Below are 24,868 nucleotides of genomic sequence, written 5' to 3'. Positions count from 1 at the left end.
AAGATGAAAGGATATCTGAATCCCCTGTGTAGACCACAGAGAAAGACCTAGTTCCCCACATCATCGCGCATGGAGGCCTCACATCCTTTGAAAACTCCAGAGGTACACGGAGATCAGTGCCTCCAAAGGAGACGATGCCTGACTCCTCATGAAACTTGATACGAGTCCCAGGATTCCTGTGGCACGTGGAAAGGGACACTTGGTCTCCCGCCTCAGGTGGAGAGGCGTCCCAATTGCCTTGCCAAGCCTCGAGGAGAACCCCGAGTTGTCCCTCGCAACTAGGCAGGAGTCCTGACGTCGCTGAACAAACACGTGTGTGGAAGGGCCATCCCCGTCGTAACTCGAGAATATACCCCAGGTTCCCGCCGCAACTCGAGAAAAACCATGAGACTCCCCCCTCGCCGCGAGATGAGGCCCGATTCCCCTGCACTGCGTGCAGAGCAATTCCGTGTTGCAAATCACAGATGAAAGGAGCCTTGATTTCCTTGATGGCACTCCAGGGAAACCCCAAGAACACTGTTTCAAGGCTAGAGGGATCCTGAGATCACTGTAGCAACACGAAAGAGCTCGGTGGGCAAGAAATCAACTCGAGATGAGAGGTTAGTCCCTGGCTTCGACTCCAGAGGAATACCACCTTACCACAAGCACCTCAAGAGGAGGCTTCTCTCAGCTCTAGCTATGTGAGAGGGACCCTGAGTTTGCGGCCTCAAGTGGAATGGACACCGCGATGCCCTGACTCGAAATAAGGCCGGATATCCCTGCAGTGGCTTGAATGCAGGCTCGTCTTGCATCTCCCAAGATGAAAGGATGTCTGAATCCCCTGTGGAGACCACAGAAAAAGACCTAGTTCCCCACGTCATCGCGACCGGAGGCCTCACATCCTTTGAAAACTACAGAGGTACGCGGAGATCAGTGCCTCCAAAGGAGACGATGCCTGACTCCTCGTGAAAGTTGATAGGAGTCCCAGGATTCCTGTGGCACGTGAAAAGAGACACTTGGTCTCCCACCTCAGCTGGAGAGGTGTCCCAATTGCCCTGCCAAGCCTCGAGGAGAATCCCGAGTTGTCCCTCGCAACTAGGCAGGAGTCCTGTCGTCGCTGAACAAACACGTGTGTGGAAGGGCCATCCCCGTCGTAACTCGAGAATATACCCAAGGTTCCCGCCGCAACTCGAGAAAAACCATGAGACTCCCCCCTCGCCGATTCCCCTGCACTGCGTGCAGAGCAATTCCGTGTGGCACATCACACATTAAAGGAGCCTTGATTTCCTTGATGGCACTCCAGAGAAACCCCAAGAACACTGTTTCAAGGCTAGAGGGATCCTGAGGTCACTGTAGCAACACAAAAGAGCTCCGTGGACTAAAAATCAACTCGAGATGAGAGGTTAGTCCCTGGCTTCGACTCCAGAGGAATACCACCTTAGTGCAAGCACATCAAGAGGAGGCTTCTCTCAGCTCTAGCTATGTGAGAGGGACGCTGAGTTTGCGGCCTCAAGTGGAATGGACACCGCGATGCCCTGACTCGAAATAAGGCCGGATATCCCTGCAGTGACTTGAGTGCAGGCTCGTCTTGCATCTCCCAAGATGAAAGGATGTCTGAATCCCTTGTGGAGACCACAGAGAAAGACCTAGTTCCCCACCTCATCGCGACCGGAGGCCGCACATCCTTTGAAAACTCCAGAGGTACACGGAGATCAGTGCCTCCAAAGGAGACGATGCCTGACTCCTCATGAAACTTGATACGAGTCCCAGGATTCCTGTGGCACGTGGAAAGGGACCCTTGGTCTCCTGCCTCAGCTGGAGAGGCATCCCAATTGCCCTGCCAAGCCTCGAGGAGAATCCTGAGTTCTCCCTCGCAACTAGGCAGGAGTCCTGACGTCGCTGAACAAACACGTGGGTGGAAGGGCCATCCCCGTCGTAACTCGAGAATATACCCCAGGTTCCCGCCGCAACTCGAGAAAAACCATGAGACTTCCCCCTCGCCGCGAGATGAGGCCCGATTCCCCTGCACTGCGTGCAGAGCAATTCCGTGTTGCACATCACACATGAAAGGAGCCTTGATTTCCTTGATGGCACTCCAGAGAAACCCCAAGAACACTGTTTCAAGGCTATAGGGATCCTGAGGTCACTGTAGCAACACGAAAGAGCTCCGTGGACCAAAAATCAACTCGAGATGAGAGGTTAGTCCCTGGCTTCGACTCCAGAGGAATACCACCTTACCACAAGCACCTCAAGAGGAGGCTTCTCTCAGCTCTAGGTATGTGAGAGGGACCCTGAGTTTGCGGCCTCAAGTGGAATGGACACAGCGATGCCCTGACTCGAAATAAGGCCGGATATCCCTGCAGTGACTTGAATGCAGGCTCGTCTTGCATCTCCCAAGATGAAAGGATGTTTGGCTCCCCTGTGGAGACCACAAAGAAAGACCTAGTTCCCCACCTCATCGCGACCGGAGTCCTCACATCCTTTGAAAACTCCAGAGGTCCGCGGAAATCAGTGCCGCCAAAGGAGACGATGACTGACTCCTCGTGAAACTTGATAGGAATTCCAGGATTCCTGTGGCACGTGGAAAGGGACCCTTGGTCTCCCGCCTCAGCTGGAGAGGCATCCCAATTGCCCTGCCAAGCCTCGAGGAGAATCCCGAGTTGTCCCTCGCAACTAGGCAGGAGTCCTGACGTGGCTGAACAAACACGTGTGTGGAAGGGCCATCCCCGTCGTAACTCGAGAATATACCCCAGGTTCCCACCGCAACTCGAGAAAACCATGAGACTTCCCCCTCGCCGCAAAATGAGGCCCGATACCCTGCACTGCGTGCAGAGCAATTCCGTGTTGCACATCTCACATGAAAGGAGCCTTGATTTCCTTGATGGCACTCCAGAGAAACCCCAAGAACACTGTTTCAAGGCTAGAGGGATCCTGAGGTCACTGTAGCCACACGAAAGAGCTCCGTGGACCAGAAATCAACTCGAGATGAGAGGTTAGTCCCTGGCTTCGACTCCAGAGGAATACCACCTTACCACAAGCACCTCAAGAGGAGGCTTCTCTCAGCTCTAGGTATGTGAGAGGGACCCTGAGTTTGCGGCCTCAAGTGGAATGGACACAGCGATGCCCTGACTCGAAATAAGGCCGGATATCCCTGCAGTGACTTGAATGCAGGCTCCTCTTGCATCTCCCAAGACGAAAGGATGTCTGAATCCCCTCTGGAGACCACAGAGAAAAACCTAGTTCCCGACCTCATCGCGACCGGAGGCCTCACATCCTTTGAAAACTCCAGAGGTACGCGGAGAACAGTGCCTCCAAAAGAGACGATGCGTGACTCCTCGTGAAACTTGATAGGAGTCCCAGGATTCCTGTGGCACGTGGAAAGGGACCCTTGGTCTCTCGCCTCAGCTGGAGAGGCGTCCCAATTGCCCTGCCAAGCCTCGAGGAGAATCCCGAGTTGTCCCTCGCAACTAGACAGGAGTCCTGACGTCACTGAATAAACATGTGGGTGGAAGGGCCATCCCCGTCGTAACTCGAGAATATACCCCAGGTTCCCGCCGCAACTCGAGAAAAACCAAGAGACTTCCCCCTCGCCGCGTGATGAGGCCTGATTCCCCTGCACTGCGTGCAGAGCAATTCCGTGTTGCACATCACACATGAAAGGAGCCTTGATTTCCTTGATGGCACTCCAGAGAAACCCCAAGAACACTGTTTCAAGGCTAGAGGGATCCTGAGGTCACTGTAGCAACACGAAAGAGCTCCGTGGACCAAAAATCAACTCGAGATGAGAGGTTAGTCCCTGGCTTCGACTCCAGAGGAATACCACCTTTCCACAAGCACCTCAAGAGGAGGCTTCTCTCAGCTCTAGGTATGTGAGAGGGACCCTGAGTTTGCAGCCTCAAGTGGAATGGACACCGCGAAGCCCTGACTCGAAATAAGGCCGGATATCCCTGCAGTGACTTGAATGCAGGCTCGTCTTGCATCTCCCAAGACGAAAGGATGTCTGAATCCCCTGTGGAGACCACAGAGAAAGACCTAGTTCCCCACCTCTTCGCGACCGGAGGCCTCATATTTTTGAAAACTCCAGAGGTACCCGGAGATCAGTGCCTCCAAAGGAGACGATGCCTGACTCCTCGTGAAACTTGCTAGGAGTCCCAGGATTCCTGTTGCACGTGGAAAGGGACCCTTGGTCTCCCGCCTCAGCTGGAGAGGCGTCCCAATTGCCCTGCCAAGCCTCGAGGAGAATCCCTAGTTGTCCCTCGCAACTAGGCAGGAGTCCTGACGTCGCTGAACAAACACGTGTGTGGAAGGTCCATCCCCGTCGTAACTCGAGAATATACCCCAGGTTCCCGCCGCAACTCGAGAAAAACCATGAGACTTCCCCTTCGCCGAGAGATGTGGCCCGATTCCCCTGCACTGCGTGCAGAGCAATTCCGTGTTGCACATCACACATGAAAGGAGCCTTGATTTCCTTGATGGCACTCCAGAGAAACCCCAAGAACACTGTTTCAAGGCTAGAGGGATGCTGAGGTCACTGTAGCAACACGAAAGAGCTCCGTGGACCAAAAATCAACTCGAGATGAGAGGTTAGTCCCTGGCTTCGACTCCAGAGGAATACCACCTTACCACAAGCACCTCAAGAGGAGGCTTCTCTCAGCTCTAGGTATGTGAGAGGGACCCTGAGTTTGTGGCCTCAAGTGGAATGGACACCGCGATGCCCTGACTCAAAATAAGGGCGGATATCCCTGCAGTGACTTGAATGCAGGCTCGTCTTGCATGTCCCAAGACGAAAGGATGTCTGAATCCCCTGTGGAGACCACAGAGAAAGACCTAGTTCCCCAACTCATCGCGACCGGAGGCCTCACATCCTTTGAAAACTCCAGAGGTACGTGGAGATCAGTGCCTCCAAAGGAGACGATGCCTGACTCCTCGTGAAACTTGATAGGAGTCCCAGGATTCCTATGGCACGTGGAAAGGGACCCTTGGTCTCCCGCCTCAGCTGGAGATTCATCCCAATTGCCCTGCCAAGCCTCGAGGAGAATCCCGAGTTGTCCCTCGCAACTAGGCAGGAGTCCTGACTTCGCTGAACAAACACGTGGGTGGAAGGGCCATCCCCGTCGTAACTCGAGAATATACCCCAGGTTCCCGCCGCAACTCGAGAAAAACCATGAGACTTCCCCCTCGCCGCGAGATGAGGCCCGATTCCCCTGCACTGCGTGCAGAGCAATTCCGTGTTGCACATCACACATGAAAGGAGCCTTGATTTCCTTGATGGCACTCCAGAGAAACCCCAAGAACACTGTTTCAAGGCTATAGGGATCCTGAGGTCACTGTAGCAACACGAAAGAGCTCCGTGGACCAAAAATCAACTCGAGATGAGAGGTTAGTCCCTGGCTTCGACTCCAGAGGAATACCACCTTACCACAAGCACCTCAAGAGGAGGCTTCTCTCAGCTCTAGGTATGTGAGAGGGACCCTGAGTTTGCGGCCTCAAGTGGAATGGACACAGCGATGCCCTGACTCGAAATAAGGCCGGATATCCCTGCAGTGACTTGAATGCAGGCTCGTCTTGCATCTCCCAAGATGAAAGGATGTTTGGCTCCCCTGTGGAGACCACAAAGAAAGACCTAGTTCCCCACCTCATCGCGACCGGAGTCCTCACATCCTTTGAAAACTCCAGAGGTCCGCGGAAATCAGTGCCGCCAAAGGAGACGATGACTGACTCCTCGTGAAACTTGATAGGAATTCCAGGATTCCTGTGGCACGTGGAAAGGGACCCTTGGTCTCCCGCCTCAGCTGGAGAGGCATCCCAATTGCCCTGCCAAGCCTCGAGGAGAATCCCGAGTTGTCCCTCGCAACTAGGCAGGAGTCCTGACGTGGCTGAACAAACACGTGTGTGGAAGGGCCATCCCCGTCGTAACTCGAGAATATACCCCAGGTTCCCACCGCAACTCGAGAAAACCATGAGACTTCCCCCTCGCCGCAAAATGAGGCCCGATACCCTGCACTGCGTGCAGAGCAATTCCGTGTTGCACATCTCACATGAAAGGAGCCTTGATTTCCTTGATGGCACTCCAGAGAAACCCCAAGAACACTGTTTCAAGGCTAGAGGGATCCTGAGGTCACTGTAGCCACACGAAAGAGCTCCGTGGACCAGAAATCAACTCGAGATGAGAGGTTAGTCCCTGGCTTCGACTCCAGAGGAATACCACCTTACCACAAGCACCTCAAGAGGAGGCTTCTCTCAGCTCTAGGTATGTGAGAGGGACCCTGAGTTTGCGGCCTCAAGTGGAATGGACACAGCGATGCCCTGACTCGAAATAAGGCCGGATATCCCTGCAGTGACTTGAATGCAGGCTCCTCTTGCATCTCCCAAGACGAAAGGATGTCTGAATCCCCTCTGGAGACCACAGAGAAAAACCTAGTTCCCGACCTCATCGCGACCGGAGGCCTCACATCCTTTGAAAACTCCAGAGGTACGCGGAGAACAGTGCCTCCAAAAGAGACGATGCGTGACTCCTCGTGAAACTTGATAGGAGTCCCAGGATTCCTGTGGCACGTGGAAAGGGACCCTTGGTCTCTCGCCTCAGCTGGAGAGGCGTCCCAATTGCCCTGCCAAGCCTCGAGGAGAATCCCGAGTTGTCCCTCGCAACTAGACAGGAGTCCTGACGTCACTGAATAAACATGTGGGTGGAAGGGCCATCCCCGTCGTAACTCGAGAATATACCCCAGGTTCCCGCCGCAACTCGAGAAAAACCAAGAGACTTCCCCCTCGCCGCGTGATGAGGCCTGATTCCCCTGCACTGCGTGCAGAGCAATTCCGTGTTGCACATCACACATGAAAGGAGCCTTGATTTCCTTGATGGCACTCCAGAGAAACCCCAAGAACACTGTTTCAAGGCTAGAGGGATCCTGAGGTCACTGTAGCAACACGAAAGAGCTCCGTGGACCAAAAATCAACTCGAGATGAGAGGTTAGTCCCTGGCTTCGACTCCAGAGGAATACCACCTTTCCACAAGCACCTCAAGAGGAGGCTTCTCTCAGCTCTAGGTATGTGAGAGGGACCCTGAGTTTGCAGCCTCAAGTGGAATGGACACCGCGAAGCCCTGACTCGAAATAAGGCCGGATATCCCTGCAGTGACTTGAATGCAGGCTCGTCTTGCATCTCCCAAGACGAAAGGATGTCTGAATCCCCTGTGGAGACCACAGAGAAAGACCTAGTTCCCCACCTCTTCGCGACCGGAGGCCTCATATTTTTGAAAACTCCAGAGGTACCCGGAGATCAGTGCCTCCAAAGGAGACGATGCCTGACTCCTCGTGAAACTTGCTAGGAGTCCCAGGATTCCTGTTGCACGTGGAAAGGGACCCTTGGTCTCCCGCCTCAGCTGGAGAGGCGTCCCAATTGCCCTGCCAAGCCTCGAGGAGAATCCCTAGTTGTCCCTCGCAACTAGGCAGGAGTCCTGACGTCGCTGAACAAACACGTGTGTGGAAGGTCCATCCCCGTCGTAACTCGAGAATATAGCCCAGGTTCCCGCCGCAACTCGAGAAAAACCATGAGACTTCCCCCTCGCCGAGAGATGTGGCCCGATTCCCCTGCACTGCGTGCAGAGCAATTCCGTGTTGCACATCACACATGAAAGGAGCCTTGATTTCCTTGATGGCACTCCAGAGAAACCCCAAGAACACTGTTTCAAGGCTAGAGGGATGCTGAGGTCACTGTAGCAACACGAAAGAGCTCCGTGGACCAAAAATCAACTCGAGATGAGAGGTTAGTCCCTGGCTTCGACTCCAGAGGAATACCACCTTACCACAAGCACCTCAAGAGGAGGCTTCTCTCAGCTCTAGGTATGTGAGAGGGACCCTGAGTTTGTGGCCTCAAGTGGAATGGACACCGCGATGCCCTGACTCAAAATAAGGGCGGATATCCCTGCAGTGACTTGAATGCAGGCTCGTCTTGCATCTCCCAAGACGAAAGGATGTCTGAATCCCCTGTGGAGACCACAGAGAAAGACCTAGTTCCCCAACTCATCGCGACCGGAGGCCTCACATCCTTTGAAAACTCCAGAGGTACGTGGAGATCAGTGCCTCCAAAGGAGACGATGCCTGACTCCTCGTGAAACTTGATAGGAGTCCCAGGATTCCTATGGCACGTGGAAAGGGACCCTTGGTCTCCCGCCTCAGCTGGAGATTCATCCCAATTGCCCTGCCAAGCCTCGAGGAGAATCCCGAGTTTTCCCTCGCAACTAGGCAGGAGTCCTGACTTCGCTGAACAAACACGTGTGTGGAAGGGCCATCCCTGTCGTAACTCGAGAATATACCCCAGGTTCCCACCGCAACTCGAGAAAACCAGGAGACTTCCCCCTCGCCGCAAAATGAGGCCCGATACCCTGCACTGCGTGCAGAGCAATTCCATGTTGCACATCACACATGAAAGGAGCCTTGATTTCCTTGATGGCACTCCAGAGAAACCCCAAGAACACTCTTTCAAGGCTAGAGGGATCCTGAGGTCACTGTAGCAACAAGAAAGAGCTCCGTGGACCACAAATCAACTCGAGATGAGAGGTTAGTCCCTGGCTTCGACTCCAGAGGTATACCACCTTACCACAAGCACCTCAAAGGAGGCTTCTCTCAGCTCTAGGTATGTGAGAGGAACCCTGAGTTTGCAGCCTCAAGTGGAATGGACACCGCGATGCCCTGACTCGAAATAAGACCGGATATCCCTGCAGTTACTTGAATGCTGGCTCGTCTTGCATCTCCCAAGATGAAAGGATGTCTGAATCCCCTGTGGAGACCACAGAGAAAGACCTAGTTCCCCACCTCATCGCGACCGGAGGCCTCACATCCTTTGAAAATTCCAGAGGTATGCAGAGATCAGTGCCTCCAAAGGAGACGATGCCTGACTCCTCGTGAAACTTGATAGGAGTCCCAGGATTCCTGTGGCACGTGGAAAGGGATCCTTGGTCTGCCCTCTCAGCTGGAGAGGCGTCCCAATTGCCCTGCCAAGCCTCGAAGAGAATCCCGAGTTGTCCCTCGCAACTAGGCAGGAGTTCTGCCGTCGCTGAACAAACACTTGTGTGGAAGGGCCATCCCCGTCGTAACTCGAGAATATACCCCAGGTTCCCGCCGCAACTCGAGAAAAACCATGAGACTTCCCCCTCGCCGCGAGATGAGGCCCGATTCCCCTGCACTGCGTGCAGAGCAATTCCGAGTTGCACATCACACATGAAAGGAGCCTTGATTTCCTTGATGGCACTCCAGGGAAACCCCAAGAACACTGTTACCAGGCTAGAGGGATCCTTAGGTCACTGTAGCAACACGAAAGAGCTCCGTGGACCAAAAATCAACTCGAGATGAGAGGTTAATCCCTAGCTTCGACTCCAGAGGAATACCACCTTACCACAAGCACCTCAAGAGGAGGCTTCTCTCAGCTCTAGCTATGTGAGAGGGACCCTGAGTTTGCAGCCTCAAGTGGAATGGACACCGTGAAGCCCTGATTCGAAATAAGGCCGGATATCCCTGCAGTGACTTGAATGCAGGCTCATCTTGCATCTCCCAAACAGAAAGGATGTCTGAATCCCCTGTGGAGACCACAGAGAAACACCTAGTTCCCCACCTCATCGCGACCGGAGGCCTCACATCCTTTGAAAACTCCAGAGGTACGCGGAGATCAGTGCCTCCAAAGGAGACGATGCCTGACTCCTCGTGAAACTTGATAGGAGTCCCAGGATTCCTGTGGCACGTGGAAAGGGATGCTTGGTCTCCCGCCTCAGCTGGAGAGGCGTCCCAATTGCCCTGCCAAGCCTCGAGGAGAATCCCGAGTTGTCCCTCGCAACTAGGCAGGAGTCCTGACGTCGCTGAAGAAACACGTGGATGGAAGGGCCATCCCCGTCGTAACTCGAGAATATACCCCAGGTTCCCGCCGCAACTCGAGAAAAACCATGAGACTTCCCCCTCGCCGCAAGATGAGGCCCGATTCCCCTGCACTGCGTGCAGAGCCATTTCGTGTTGCACATCACACATGAAAGGAGCCTTGATTTCCTTAATGGCACTCCAGAGAAACCCCAAGAACACTGTTCAAGGCTAGAGGTATCCTGAGGTTACTGTAGCAACACGAAAGAACTCCGTGGACCAAAAATCCACTCGAGATGAGAGGTTAGTCCCTGGCTTCGACTCCAGAGGAATACCACCTTACCACAAGCACCTCAAGAGGAGGCTTCTCTCAGCTCTAGGTATGTGAGAGGGACCCTGATTTTGCGGCCTCAAGTGGAATGGACTCTGCGATGCCTTGACGGGAAATAGCGCCGGAAATCCCTGCAGTGACTTGAATGCAGGCTCGTCTTGCATCTCCCAAGATGAAAGGATGTCTGAATCCCCTGTGGAGACCACAGAGAAAGACCTAGTTCCCCACCTCATGGCGACCGGAGGCCTCACATCCTTTGAAAACTCCAGAGGTACGCGGAGATCAGTGCCTCCAAAGGGGACGATGCCTGACTCCTCGTGAAACTTGATACGAGTCCCAGGATTCCTGTGGCAGGTGGAAAGGGACCCTAGGTCTCCCGCCTCAGCTGGAGAGGCGTCCGAATTGCCCTGCCAAGCCTCGAGGAGAATCCCGAGTTGTCCCTCGCAACTAGGCAGGAGTCCTGACGTCGCTGAACAAACACGTGTGTGTAAGGGCCATCCCCGTCGTAACTCGAGAATATACCCCAGGTTCCCGCCGCAACTCGAGAAAAAACATGAGACTTCCCCCTCGCCACGAGATGAGGCCCCATTCCCCTGCACTGCGTGCAGAGCAATTCCATGTTGCACATTACACATGAAAGGAGCCTTAATTTCCTTGATGGCACTCAAGAGAAACCCCAAGAACACTGTTTCAAGGCTAGAGGGATCCAGAGGTCACTGTAGCAACACGAAAGAGCTCCGTGGACCAAAAATCAACACGAGATGAGAGGTTAATCCCTGGCTTCGACTCCAGAGGAACACCACCTTACCACAAGCACCTCAAAGGAGGCTTCTCTCAGCTCTAGGTATGTGAGAGGGACCCTGAGTTTGCAGCCTCAAGTGGAATGGACACCGCGATGCCCTGACTCGAAATAAGGCCGGATATCCCTGCAGTGACTTGAATGCAGGCTCGTCTTGCATCTCCCAAGACGAAAGGATGTCTGAATCCCCTGTGGAGACCACAGAGAAAGACCTAGTTCCCCACCTCATCGCGACCGGAGGCCTCACATGCTTTGAAAATTCCAGACGTACGCAGAGATCAGTGCCTCCAAAGGAGACGATGCCTGACTCCTCGTGAAACTTGATAGGATTCCCAGGATTCCTGTGGCACGTGGAAAGGGACCCTTGGTCTGCCCCCTCAGCTGGAGAGGCGTCCCAATTGCCCTGCCAAGCCTCGAAGAGAATCCCGAGTTGTCCCTCGCAAATAGGCAGGAGTTCGGCCGTCGCTGAACAAACACTTGTGTGGAAGGGCCATCCCCGTCGTAACTCGAGAATATACCCAGGGTTCCCGCCGCAACTCGAGAAAAACCATGAGACTTCCCCCTCGCCGCGAGATGAGGCCCGATTCCCCTGCACTGCGTGCAGAGCAATTCCGTGTTGCACATCACACATGAAAGGAGCCTTGATTTCCTTGATGGCACTCCAGAGAAACCCCAGGAACACTGTTTCAAGGCTAGAGGCACCCTGAGGTCCCTGTAGCAACACGAAAGAGCTCCGTGGACCAAAAATCCACTCGAGATGAGAGGTTAGTCCCTGGCTTCGACTCCAGAGGAATACCACCTTACCACAAGCACCTCAAGAGGAGGCTTCTCTCAGCTCTAGCTAAGTGAGAGGGACCCTGAGTTTGTGGCCTCAAGTGGAATGGACACCGTGACGCCCTGACTCGAAATAAGGCCGGATATCCCTGCAGTGACTTGAATGCAGGCTCGTCTTGCATCTCCCAAGATGAAAGGATGTTTGGCTCCCCTGTGGAGACCACAAAGAAAGACCTAGTTCCCCACCTCATGGCGACCGGAGGCCTCACATCCTTTGAAAACTCCAGAGGTACGCGGAGATCAGTGCCTCCAAAGGAGACGGTGCCTGACTCCTCGTGAAACTTGATAGGAGTCCCAGGATTCCTGTGGCACGTGGAAAGGGACCCTTGGTCTCCCGCCTCAGCTGGAGAGGCGTACCAATTGCCCTGCCAAGCCTCGTGGAGAATCCCGAGTTGTCCCTCGCAACTAGGCAGGAGTCCTGACGTCGCTGATCAAACACGTGGATGGAAGGGCCATCCCCGTCGTAACTCGAGAATATACCACAGGTTCCCGCCGCAACTCGAGAAAAACCATGAGACTTCCCCCTCGCCGCGAGATGAGGCCCAATTCCCCTGCACTGCGTGCAGAGCAATTCCGTGTGGCACATCACACATGAAAGGAGCCTTGATTTCCTTGATGGCACTCCAGAGAAACCCGAAGAACACTCTTTCAAGGCTAGAGGGATCCTGAGGTCACTGTAGCAACAAGAAAGAGCTCCGTGGACCAAAAATCAACTCGAGATGAGAGGGTAGTCCCTGCCTTCGACTCCAGAGGAACACCACCTTACCACAAGCACCTCAAAGGAGGCTTCTCTCAGCTCTAGGTATGTGAGAGGGACCCTGACTTTGCAGCCTCAAGTGGAATGGACACCGCGATGCCCTGACTCGAAATAAGGCCGGATATCCCTGCAGTGACTTGAATGCAGGCTCGTCTTGCATCTCCCAAGACGAAAGGATGTCTGAATCCCCTGTGGAGACCACAGAGAAAGACCTAGTTCCCCACCTCATCGCGACCGGAGGCCTCACATCCTTTGAAAATTCCAGACGTACGCAGAGATCAGTGCCTCCAAAGGAGACGATGCCTGACTCCTCGTGAAACTTGATACGAGTCCCAGGATTCCTGTGGCACGTGGAAAGGGACCCTTGGTCTCCCGCCTCAGCTGGAGAGGCGTCCCAATTGCCCTGCCAAGCCTCGAGGAGAATCCCGAGTTGACCCTCGCAACTAGGCAGGAGTCCTGACGTCGCTGAAGAAACACGTGGGTGGAAGGGCCATCCCCGTCGTAACTCGAGAATATACCCCAGGATCCCGCCGCAACTCGAGAAAAACCATGAGACTTCTCTCTCGCCGCAAGATGAGGCGCGATTCCCCTGCACTGCCTGCAGAGCCATTCCGTGTTGCACATCACACATGAAAGGAGCCTTGATTTCCTTGATGGCACTCCAGAGAAACCCCAAGAACACTGTTCAAGGCTAGAGGTATCCTGAGGTTACTGTAGCAACACGAAAGAACTCCGTGGACCAACAATCCACTCGAGATGAGAGGTTAGTCCCTGGCTTTGACTCCAGAGGAATACCACCTTACCACAAGCACCTCAAGAGGAGGCTTCTCTCAGCTCTAGGTATGTGAGAGGGACCCTGATTTTGCGGCCTCAAGTGGAATGGACTCTGCGATACCCTGACGGGAAATAATGCCAGAAATCCCTACAGTGACTTGAATGCAGGCTCGTCTTGCATCTCCCAAGATGAAAGGATGTCTGAATCCCCTGTGGAGACCACAGAGAAAGACCTAGTTCCCCACCTCATGGCGACCGGAGGCCTCACATCCTTTGAAAACTCCAGAGGTACGCGGAGATCAGTGCCTCCAAAGGAGACGATGCCTGACTCCTCGTGAAACTTGATAGGAGTCCCAGGATTCCTGTGGCACGTGGAAAGGGAACCTTGCTCTCCCGCCTCAGCTGGAGAGGCGTCCCAATTGCCCTGCCAAGCCTCGAGGAGAATCCCGAGTTGTCCCTTGCAACTAGGCAGGAGTCCTGCCGTCGCTGAACAAACACGTGGGTGGAAGGGCCATCCCCGTCGTAACTCGAGAATATACCCCAGGTTCCCGCCGCAACTCGAGAAAAACCATGAGACTTCCCCCTCGCCGCGAGATGAGGCCCGATTCCCCTGCACTGCGTGCAGAGCAATTCCGTGTTGCACATCACACATGAAAGGAGCCTTGATTTCCTTGATGGCACTCCAGAGAAACCCCAAGAACACTGTTTCAAGGCTAGAGGGATCCTGAGGTCACTGTAGCAACACGAAAGACCTCCGTGGACCAAAAATCAACTCGAGATGAGAGGTTAGTCCCAGGCTTCGACTCCAGAGGAATACCACCTTACCACAAGCAACTCAAGAGGAGGCTTCTCTCAGCTCTAGCTATGTGAGAGGGACCCTGAGTTTGCGGCCTCAAGTGGAATGGACACCGCGATGCCCTGACTTGAAATAAGGCCGGATATCCCTGCAGTGACTTGAATGCAGGCTCGTCTTGCATCTCCCAAGACGAAAGGATGTCTGAATCCCCTGTGGAGACCACAGAGAAAGACCTAGTTCCCCACCTCATCGCGACCGGAGGCCTCACATCCTTTGAAAACTCCAGAGGTACGCGGAAATCAGTGCCGCCAAAGGAGACGATGCCTGACTCCTCGTGAAACTTGATAGGAGTCCCAGGATTCCTGTGGCATGTGGAAAGGGACACTTGGTCTCCCGCCTCAGCTGGAGAGGCGTCCCAATTGCCCTCCCAAGCCTCGAGGAATATCCCGAGTTGTCCCTCGCAACTAGGCAGGAGTCCTGCCGTCGTAGAACAAACACGTGGGTGGAAGGGCCATCCCCGTCGTAACTCGAGAATATACCCCAGGTTCTCGCCGCAACTCGAGAAAAACCATGAGTCTTCCCCCTCGCCGTGAGATGAGGCCCGATTCCGCTGCACTGCATGCAGAGCAATTCCGTGTTGCACATCAAACATGAAAGAAGCCTTGATTTCCTTGATGGCACTCCAGAGAAACCCCAAGAACACTGTTTCAAGGCTAGAGGGATCCTGAGGTCACTGTAGCAGCACGAAAGAGCTCCCTGGACCAAAAATCAACTCGAGATGCGAGGTTAGTCCCTGTTTTCGACTCCAGAGGAATACCAACTTACCAGAAGCACCTCAAGAGGAGGCTTCTCTCAGCTCTAGGTATGTGAGAGGGACCCTGAGTTTGCGGCCTCAAGTGGAATGGACACCGCGATGCCCTGACGCGAAATAAGGCCGGATATCCCTGCAGTGACTTGAATGCAGGCTCGTCTTGCATCTCCCAAGACGAAAGGATGTTTGAATCCCCTGTGGAGACCACAGAGAAAGACCTAGTTCCCCACCTCATCGCGACCGGAGGCCTCACATCCTTTGAAAATTCCAGAGGTACGCGGAGATCAGTGCCTCCAAAGGAGACGATGCCTGACTCCTCGTGAAACTTGATAGGAGTCCTAGGATTCCTGTGGCACGTGGAAAGGGACCCTTGGTCTCCCGCCTCAGCTGGAGAGGCGTCCCAATTGCCCTGCCAAGCCTCGAGGAGAATCCCGAGTTGTCCCTCGCAACTAGGCAGGAGTTCTGCCGTCGCTGAACAAACACTCGTGTGAAAGGGCCATCCCCGTCGTCACTCGAGAATATACCCCAGGTACCCGCCGCAACTCGAGAAAAACCATGAGACTTCCCCCTCGCCGCGAGATGAGGCCCGATTCCCCTGTACTGCGTGCAGAGCAATTCCGTGATGCACATCACACATGAAAGGAGCCTTGATTTCCTTGATGGCACTCCAGAGAAACCCCAAGAACACTGTTTCAAGGCTAGAGGCACCCTGAGGTCACTGTAGCAACACGAAAGAGCTTCGTGGACCAAAAATCAACTCGAGATGAGAGGTTAGTCCCTGGCTTCGACTACAGAGGAATACCACCTTACCACAAGCACCTCAAGAGGAGGCTTCTCTCAGCTCTAGCTAAGTGAGAGGGTCCCTGAGTTTGTGGCCTCAAGTGGAATGGACACCGCGACGCCCTGACTGGAAATAAGGCCGGATATCCCTGCAGTGACTTGAACACAGGCTCGCTTTGCATCTCCAAAGACGAAAGGATGTCTGAATCCCCTGTGGAGACCACAGAGAAAAACCTAGTTCCCCACCTCATCGCGACCGGAGGCCTCACATCCTTTGAAAACTCCAGAGGTACGCGGAGATCAGTGCCTCCAAAGGAGATGATGCCTGACTCCTCGTGAATCTTGATAGGAGTCCCAGGATTCCTGTGGCATGTGGATGGGGACCCTTGGTCTCCCGCCTCAGCTGGAGAGGCATCCCAATTGCCCTGCCAAGCCTTGAGGAGAATCCCGAGTTGTCCCTCGCAACTAGGCAGGAGTCCTGCCGTCGCTGAACAAACACGTGGGTGGAAGGGCCATCCCCGTCGTAACTCGAGAATATACCCCAGGTTCTCTCCGCAACTCGAGAAAAACCATGAGTCTTCCCCCTCGCCGTGAGATGAGGCCCGATTCCGCTGCACTGCATGCAGAGCAATTCCGTGTTGCACATCAAACATGAAAGGAGCCTTGATTTCCTTGATGGCACTCCAGAGAAACCCCAAGAACACTGTTTCAAGGCTAGAGGGATCCTGAGGTCACTGTAGCAACACGAAAGAGGTCCCTGGACCAAAAATCAACTCGAGATGAGAGGTTAGTCCCTGGCTTTGACTACAGAGGAATACCAACTTTCCAGAAGCACCTCAAGAGGAGGCTTCTCTCAGCTCTAGGTATGTGAGAGGGACCCTGAGTTTGCGGCCTCAAGTGGAATGGACACTGCGATGCCCTGACGCGAAATAAGGCCGGATATCCCTGCAGTGACTTGAATGCAGGCTCGTCTTGCATCTCCCAAGACGAAAGGATGTCTGAATCCCCTGTGGAGACCACAGAGAAAGACCAAGTTCCCCACTTCATGGCGACCAGAGGCCTCACATCCTTTGAAAACTTCAGAGGTACGCGGACATCAGTGCCTCCAAAGAAGACGATACCTGACTCCTCGTGAAACTTGATAGGAGTCCCAGGATTCCTGTGGCACGTGGAAAGGGACACTTTGTCTCCCGCCTCAGCTGGAGAGGCGTCCCAATTGCCCTGCCAAGCCTCGAGGAGAATCCCGAGTTGTCCGTCGCAACTAGGCAGGAGTCCTGACGTCGCTGAACAAACACGTGGATGGAAGGGCCATCCCCGTCGTAACTCGAGAATATACCCCAGGTTCCCGCCGCAACTCGAGAAAAACCATGAGACTTCCCCCGCTCCGCTAGATGGGGCCCAATTCCCCTGCACTGCGTGTAGAGCAATTCCGTCTTGCACATCACACATGAAAGGAGCCTTGATTTCCTTGATGGCACTCCAGAGAATCCCCAAGAACACTGCTTCAAGGCTAGAGGGATCCTGAGGTCACTGTAGCAACAAGAAAGAGCTCTGTGGACCAAAAATCAACTCCAGATGAGAGGGTAGTCCCTGGCTTCGACTCCAGAGGAATACCACCTTACCACAAGCACCTCAAGAGGAGGCTTCTCTCAGCTCTAGGTATGTGAGAGGGACCCTGAGTGTGCGGCCTCAAGTGGAATGGACACCGCGATTCCCTGACTCGAAATAAGGCCGGATATCCCTGCAGTGACTTGAATGCAGGCTCGTCTTGCATCTCCCAAGACGAAAGGTTTTCTGAATCCCCTGTGGAGACCACAGAGAAAGACCTAATTCCCCACCTCATCGCGACCGGAGGCCTCACATCCTTTGAAAATTCCAGAGGTACGCAGAGATCAGTTCCTCCAAAGGAGACGATGCCTGACTCCTCGTGAAACTTGATAGGAGTCCCAGGATTCCTGTGGCGCGTGGAAAGGGATCCTTGGTCTCCCCCCTCAGCTGGAGAGGCGTCCCAATTGCCCTGCCAAGCCTCGAGGAGAATCCCGAGTTGTCCCACGCAACTAGGCAGGAGTCCTGCCGTCGCTGAACAAACACTTGTGTGGAAGGGCCATCCCCGTCGTCACTCGAGAATATACCCCAGGGTCCCGCCGCAACTCGAGAAAAACCATGAGACTTCCCCCTCGCCTCGAGATGAGGCCCGATTCCCCTGCACTGCGTGCAGAGCAATTCCGTGTTGCACATCACACATGAAAGGAGGCTTGATTTCCTTGATGGCACTCCAGAGAAACCCCAAGAACACTGTTTCAAGGCTAGAGGCACCCTGAGGTCACTGTAGCAACACGAAAGAGCTCCGTGGACCAAAAATCAACTCGAGATGAGAGGTTAGTCCCTGGCTTCGACTCCAGAGGAATACCATCTTACCACAAGCACCTCAAGAGGAGGCTTCTCTCAGCTCTAGCTAAGTGAGAGGGTCCCTGAGTTTGTGGCCTCAAGTGGAATGGACACTGCGACGCCCTGATTCGAAATAAGGCGGGATATCCCTGCAGTGACTTGAATACAGGCTCGTCTTGCATCTCCAAAGACGAAAGGATGTCTGAATCCCCTGTGGAGACCACAGAGAAAAACCTAGTTCCCCACCTCATCGCGACCGGAGGCCTCACATCCTTTGAAAACTCCAGAGGTACGCGGAGATCAGTGCCTCCAAAGGAGACGATGCCTGACTCCTCGTGAAACTTGATAGGAGTCCCAGGATTCCTGTGGCATGTGGAAAGGGACCCTTGGTCTCCCGCCTCAGCTGGAGAGGCGTCCCAATTGCCCTGCCAAGCCTCGAGGAGAATCCCGAGTTGTCCCTCGCAACTAGGCAGGAGTCCTGCCGTCGCTGAACAAACACGTGGATGGAAGGGCCATCCCCGTCGTAACTCGAGAATATACCCCAGGTTCTCGCCGCAACTCGAGAAAAACCATGAGTCTTCCCCCTCGCCGTGAGATGAGACCCGATTCCGCTGCACTGCATGCAGAGCAATTCCGTGTTGCACATCAAACATGAAAGGAGCCTTGATTTCCTTGATGGCACTCCAGAGAAACACCAAGAACACTGTTTCAAGGCTAGAGGGATCCTGAGGCCACTGTAGCATCACGAAAGAGCTCCCTGGACAAAAATCAACTCGAGATGAGAGGTTAGTCCCTGGCTTCGACTCCAGAGGAATACCAACTTACCAGAAGCACCTCAAGAGGAGGCTTCTCTCAGCTCTAGGTATGTGAGAGGGACCCTGAGTTTGCGGCCTCAAGTGGAATGGACACTGCGATGCCCTGACGCGAAATAAGGCCGGATATCCCTGCAGTGACTTGAATGCAGGCTCGTCTTGCATCTCCCAAGACGAAAGGATGTCTGAATCCCCTGTGGAGACCACAGAGAAAGACCTAGTTCCCCACCTCATCGCGACCTGAGGCCTCACATCCTTTGAAAACTCCAGAGGGACGGGGAGATCAGTGCCTCCAAAGGAGACGATGCCTGACTCCTCGTGAAACTTGATAGGAGTCCCAGGATTCCTGTGGCACGTGGAAAGGGACCCTTGGTCTCCCACCTCAGCTGGACAGGCGTTCCAATTGCCCTGCCAGGCCTCGAAGAGAATCCCGAGTTCTCCCTCGCAACTAGGCAGGAGTCCTGACGTTGCTGTATAAACACGTGGGTGGAAGGGCCACCCCGTCGTAACTCAAGAATATACCCCAGGTTCTCGCCGCAACTCGAGAAAAACCATGAGTCTTCCCCCTCGCCGTGAGATGAGGCCCGATTCCGCTGCACTGCATGCAGAGCAATTCCGTGTTGCACATCAAACATGAAAGGAGCCTTGATTTCCTTGATGGCACTCCAGAGAAACCCCAAGAACACTGTTTCAAGGCTAGAGGGATCCTGAGGTCACTGTAGCAACACGAAAGAGGTCCCTGGACCAAAAATCAACTCGAGATGAGAGGTTAGTCCCTGGCTTTGACTACAGAGGAATACCAACTTTCCAGAAGCACCTCAAGAGGAGGCTTCTCTCAGCTCTAGGTATGTGAGAGGGACCCTGAGTTTGCGGCCTCAAGTGGAATGGACACTGCGATGCCCTGACGCGAAATAAGGCCGGATATCCCTGCAGTGACTTGAATGCAGGCTCGTCTTGCATCTCCCAAGATGAAAGGATGTCTGAATCCCCTGTGGAGACCACAGAGAAAGACCAAGTTCCCCACTTCATGGCGACCAGAGGCCTCACATCCTTTGAAAACTTCAGAGGTACGCGGACATCAGTGCCTCCAAAGAAGACGATACCTGACTCCTCGTGAAACTTGATAGGAGTCCCAGGATTCCTGTGGCACGTGGAAAGGGACACTTTGTCTCCCGCCTCAGCTGGAGAGGCGTCCCAATTGCCCTGCCAAGCCTCGAGGAGAATCCCGAGTTGTCCCTCGCAACTAGGCATGAGTCCTGACATCGCTGAACAAACACGTGTGTGGAAGGGCCATCCCCGTCGTAACTCGAGAATATACTCCAGGTTCCCACCGCAACTCGAGAAAAACCATGAGACTTCCCCCTCGCCGCGAGATGAGGCCCGATTGCCCTGCACTGCGTGCAGAGCAATTCCGTGTTGCACATCACACACGAAAAGAGCCTTGATTTCCTTGATGGCACTCCAGAGAAACCCTAAGAACACTGTTTCAAGGCTAGAGGGATCCTGAGGTCACTGTAGCCAAACGAAAGAGCTCCGTGGACCAAAAATCATCTCGAGATGAGAGGTTAGTCCCTGGCTTCGACTCCAGAGGAATACCACCTTACCACAAGCACCTCAAGAGAAGGCTTCTCTCAGCTCTAGGTATGTGAGAGGGACCCTGATTTTGCGGCCTCAAGTGGAATGGACACTGCGATGCCCTGACGCAAAATAAGGCCGGATATCCCTGCAGTGACTTGAATGCAGGCTCGTCTTGCATCTCCCAAGACGAAAGTATGTCTGAATCCCCTGTGGAGACCACAGAGAAAGACCTAGTTCCCCACCTCATCGCGACCGGAGGCCTCACATCCTTTGAAAACTCCAGAGGTACGCGGAGATCAGTGCCTCCAAAGAAGACGATGCCTGACTCCTCGTGAAATTTGATAGGAGTCCCAGGATTCCTGTGGCACGTGGAAAGGGACCCTTGGTCTCCCGCCTCAGCTGGAGAGGCATCCCAATTGCCCTGCCAAGCCTCGAGGAGAATCCCGAGTTGTCCCTCGCAACTAGGCAGGAGTCCTGACGTCGCTGAACAAACACGTGTGTGGAAGGGCCATCCCTGTCGTAACTCGAGAATATACCCCAGGTTCCCGCCGCAACTCGAGAAAAACCATGAGACTTCCCCCTCGCCGCGAGATGAGGCCCGATTCCCCTGCACTGCGTGCAGAGCAATTCCGTGTTGCACATCACACATGAAAGGAGCCTTGATTTCCTTGATGGCACTCCAGAGAAACCCCAAGAACACTGTTTCAAGGCTAGAGGGATCCTGAGGTCACTGTAGCAACACGAAAGAGCTCCGTGGACCAAAAATCAACTCGAGATGAGAGGGTAGTCCCTGGCTTCGACTCCAGAGGAATACCACCTTACCACAAGCACCTCAAGAGGAGGCTCCTCTCAGCTCTAGGTATGTGAGAGGGACCCTGATTTTGCGGCCTCAAGTGGAATGGGCACTGTGATGCCCTGACTCAAAATAAGGCCGGATATCCCTGCAGTGACTTGAATGCAGGCTCATCTTGCATTTCCCAAGACGAAAGGATGTCTGAATCCCCTGTGGATACCTCAGAGAAAGATCTAGTTCCCCACCTCATCGCGACCGGAGGCCTCATATACTTTGAAAACTCCAGAGGTACGCGGAGATCAGTGCCTCCAAAGGAGACGATGCCTGACTCCTCGTCAAACTTGATAGGAGTCCCAGGATTCCTGTGGCACATGGAAAGGGACACTTGGTCTCCCACCTCAGCTGGAGAGGCGTCCCAATTGCCCTGCCAAGCCTCGAGGAGAATCCTGAGTTGTCCCTCGCAACTAGGCAGGAGTCCTGACGTCGCTGAACAAACACGTGGCCGGAAGGGCCATCCCCGTCATAACTCGAGAATATACCCCAGGTTCCCGCCGCAACTCGAGAAAAACCATGAGACTTCCCCCTCGCCGCGAGATGAGGCCCGATTCCCCTGCACTGCGTGCAGAGCAATTCCGTGTTGCACATCACACATGAAAGGAGCCTTGATTTCCTTGATGGCACTCCAGAGAAACCCCAAGAACACTGTTTCAAGGCTAGAGGCACCCTGAGGTCACTGTAGCAACACGAAAGAGCTCCGTGGACCAAAAATCAACTCGAGATGAGAGGTTAGTCCCTGGCTTCGACTCCAGAGGAATACCACCTTACCACAAGCACCTCAAGAGGAGGCTTCTCTCAGCTCTAGCTAAGTGAGAGGGTCCCTGAGTTTGTGGCCTCAAGTGGAATGGACACCGCGACACCCTGACTCGAAATAAGGCCGGATATCCCTGCAGTGACTTGAATACAGGCTCGTCTTGCATCTCCCAAAACGAAAGGATGTCTGAATCCCCTGTGGAGACCACAGAGAAAGACCAAGTTCCCCACTTCATGGCGACCAGAGGCCTCACATCCTTTGAAAACTTCAGAGGTACGCGGACATCAGTGCCTCCAAAGAAGACGATGCCTGACTCCTCGTGAAACTTGATAGGAGTCCCAGGATTCCTGTGGCACGTGGAAAGGGACCCTTGGTCTCCCGCCTCAGCTGGAGAGGCGTCCCAATTGCCCTGCCAAGCCTCGAGGAGAATCCCGAGTTTTCCCTCGCAACTAGGCAGGAGTCCTGACGTCGCTGAACAAACACGTGGATGGAAGGGCCATCCCCGTCGTAACTCGAGAATATACCACAGGTTCCCACCGCAACTCGAGAAAAACCATGAGACTTCCCACGCACCGCTAGATGGGGCCCAATTCCCCTGCACTGCGTGTAGAGCAATTCCGTGTTGCACATCACACATGAAAGGAGCCTTGATTTCCTTGATGGCACTCCAGAGAAACCCCAAGAACACTGTTTCAAGGCTAGAGGGATCCTGAGGTCACTGTAGCAACAAGAAAGAGCTCCGTGGACCAAAAATCAACTCCAAATGAGAGGGTAGTCCCTGGCTTCGACTCCAGAGGAATACCACCTTACCACAAGCACCTCAAGAGGAGGCTTCTCTCAACTCTAGGTATGTGAGAGGGACCCTGAGTTTGCGGCCTCTAGTGGAATTGACACCGCGATTCCCTGACTCGAAATAAGGCCGGATATCCCTGCAGTGACTTGAATGCAGGCTCGTCTTGCATCTCCCAAGACGAAAGGATGTCTGAATCCCCTGTGGAGACCACAGAGAAAGACCTAGTTCCCCACCTCATCGCGACCGGAGGCCTCACATCCTTTGAAAACTCCAGAGGTACGCGGAGATCAGTGCCTCCAAAGGAGACGATGCCTGACTCCTCGTGAAACTTGATAGGAGTCCCAGGATTCCTGTGGCACGTGGAAAGGGACCCTTGGTCTCCCGCCTCAGCTTGAGAGGCGTCCCAATTGCCCTGCCAAGCCTCGAGGAGAATCCCGAGTTGTCCCTCGCAACTAGGCAGGAGTCTTGACGTCACTGAACAAACACGTGTGTGGAAGGGCCATCCCTGTCGTAACTCGAGAATATACCCCAGGTTCCCGCCGCAACTCGAGAAAAACCATGACACTTCCCACTCGCCGCGAGATGAGGCCAGATTCCCCGGCACTGCGTGCAGAGCAATTCAGTTTTGCACATCACACATGAAAGGAGCCTTGATTTCCTTGATGGCACTCCAGAGAAACCCCAAGAACACTGTTTCAAGGCTAGAGGGATCCTGAGGTCACTGTCGCAACACGAAAGAGCTCCCTGGACCAAAAATCAACTCGAGATGAGAGGTTAGTCCCTGGCTTCGACTCCAGAGGAATACCAACTTACCACAAGCACCTCAAGAGGAGGCTTCTCTCAGCTCTAGGTATGTGAGAGGGACCCTGAGCTTGCGGCCTCAAGTGGAATGGACACTGCGATGCCCTGACGCGAAGTAAGGCCGGATATCCCTGCAGTGACTTGAATGCAGGCTCGTCTTGCATCTCTCAAGACGAAAGGATGTCTGAATCCCCTGTGGAGACCACAGAGAAAGACCTAGTTCCCCACTACATGGCGACCAGAGGCCTCACATCCTTTGAAAACTTCAGAGGTACGCGGACATCAGTGCCTCCAAAGAAGACAATGCCTGACTCCTCGTGAAACTTGATAGGAGTCCCAGGATTCCTGTGGCACGTGGAAAGGGACCCTTGGTCTCCCGCCTCAGCTGGAGAGGCGTCCCAATTGCCCTGCCAAGCCTCGAGGAGAATCCCGAGTTGTCCCTCGAAACTAGGCAGGAGTTCTGCCATCGCTGAACAAACACTTGTGTGGAAGGGACATCCCCGTCGTCACTCGAGAATATACCCCAGGGTCCCGCCGCAACTCGAGAAAAACCATGAGACTTCCCCCTCGCCGCGAGATGAGGCCCGATTCCCGTGCACTGCGTGCAGAGCAATTCCGTGTTGCACATCACACATGAAAGGAGCCTTGATTTCCTTGATGGCACTCCAGAGAAACCCCAAGAACACTGTTTCAAGGCTAGAGGCACCCTGAGGTCACTGTAGCAATACGAAAGAGCTCCGTGGACCAAAAATCAACTCGAGATGAGAGGTTAGTCCCTGGCTTCGACTCCAGAGGAATACCACCTTACCACAAGCACCTCAAGAAGAGGCTTCTCTCAGCTCTAGCTAAGTGAGAGGGTCCCTGAGTTTGTGGCCTCAAGTGGAATGGACACCGCGACGCCCTGACTCGAAATAAGGCCGGATATCCCTGCAGTGACTTGAATGCAGGCTCGTCTTGCATCTCCCAAGACGAAAGGATGTCTGAATCCCCTGTGAAGACCACAGAGAAAGACCTAGTTCCCGACCTCATCGCGACCGGAAGACTCACATCCTTTGAAAACTCCAGAGGTACGTGAAGATCAGTGCCTCCAAAGGAGACGATGCCTGACTCCTCGTGAAACTTGATAGGAGTTCCAAGGTTCCTGTGGCACATGGAAATGGACCCTTGGTCTCCCGCCTCAGATGGA

Source organism: Cervus elaphus, chromosome 10, assembly GCF_910594005.1.
Source record: "Cervus elaphus chromosome 10, mCerEla1.1, whole genome shotgun sequence".
NCBI lineage: Eukaryota > Metazoa > Chordata > Mammalia > Artiodactyla > Cervidae > Cervus > Cervus elaphus.
This window is presented reverse-complemented; position numbering follows the sequence as displayed.